Genomic DNA, 1,375 nt, shown 5'->3' on the forward strand with positions numbered 1-1,375 from the left:
GTTTTTGAATGGATCATTTGGAGAGACTCCAAACAGTAAGTTTAACTCCCAGAGTGGGGTGGGCGTAAGTTTTCTGCAAAGGCACCTGCAAAGCGAATAGGAAGCACACAAGTTGAAATGCAAGTCTCTGTACGTGACTTTAAACTGGTTTATGCCCAGTGCCCATTCCAGCCTCAGGCATTCTGCTCAGCTTACCATCCAGGTGCAGCATTTAGCATTTGTACACCAAACTACTTCACAAGTAGGAGTAGATTGCATTTTACCTAAAAGTAATCAAATTGTCTATAATTTGTCAGAAGCTTGTTGTCAGCAGTATAAGCAGGTGACCTTAAAATGCAGATCTTTGGTTACAGTCTTTCTGGCTTTGCTAAGCTGCGAGTGAGACAGTTTATTATTTGCTTTTCGATATCCTGAGCCCTTGGCTGCTAGGCTGTTACATCCACGTAGGAATGTCAACAAGAAGTTGTTTTTCACATGCAGCTTCCCTAGTCTCACAGCCAGGACATTGTATTAGACAGGTACCAGCCCGTTCTAGCATAACGATTTTTATGCATTAAGGCAACTTTGTTTAAATTTACTTTCACGCTTGAGTGAATAGATTGTTCAATAATGAGAAATCACCTCTGTAAACTTGTAGAAAATATTAATCAGTTCCTCCTATAATACTGAAATGCAGAGTTCTTTTTTTTCACCATACAAATGACATTTAATTTACATAGCATAGGCCCTGCTGGGCAAGCAGCGATGTGAATGGCATAATAATTTAGAGGTTACAGTAAAAGTGCAGTGCAGGTCTTTGTAGAAGATGATGCAATCTTGAGGACTATATGCATTGTCTGTGGGAATCAAAGTGCAGGGTGTTTAATTAAAAAAAAAAATTGTCCTTAATTTGAGAGACTTCTGAGGGTTAGTCTGTTTGAAACATGTTCATCATTGCGTTAGAGAATCTATTCTAGTGTAGGTTAAGTGGCTTTCTAGTGAGTATCTTAATCTAATACCACAGTTAATCTTCTCAGACAAGCCTCCGATGTACATATAAATACACTCAAATGGCAGTGGCTGTTGGACAAGTGCTTTTTAAGTTGACAGTATCTCACTGTTTAAGGAGCTTGCATTAATGGGGAGAAGAATTTTAAACAGCTTGAAATAACATGTTTTGCTTTGACTTCAGTAATTTCTGAAGATCAACTTTTATTTCAACTCTACCTCTGTATATTAGGTATATTGTTCCTTTAAATGTATTGTTAGAAAAGCTAAGTGCAAAAAAATGCAGTTAAGGTACCAAGCCATTAGTTCCAGCAGAATTTTACCTACTCAGTTAAAGCTGTAAGTTACTGGCTGAAACCCACAAAAAGTTTTGTGTACTCAGTGGGGG

Source organism: Grus americana, chromosome 4 (genome assembly GCF_028858705.1).
Source record: "Grus americana isolate bGruAme1 chromosome 4, bGruAme1.mat, whole genome shotgun sequence".
Taxonomy (NCBI): Eukaryota; Metazoa; Chordata; class Aves; order Gruiformes; family Gruidae; genus Grus; species Grus americana.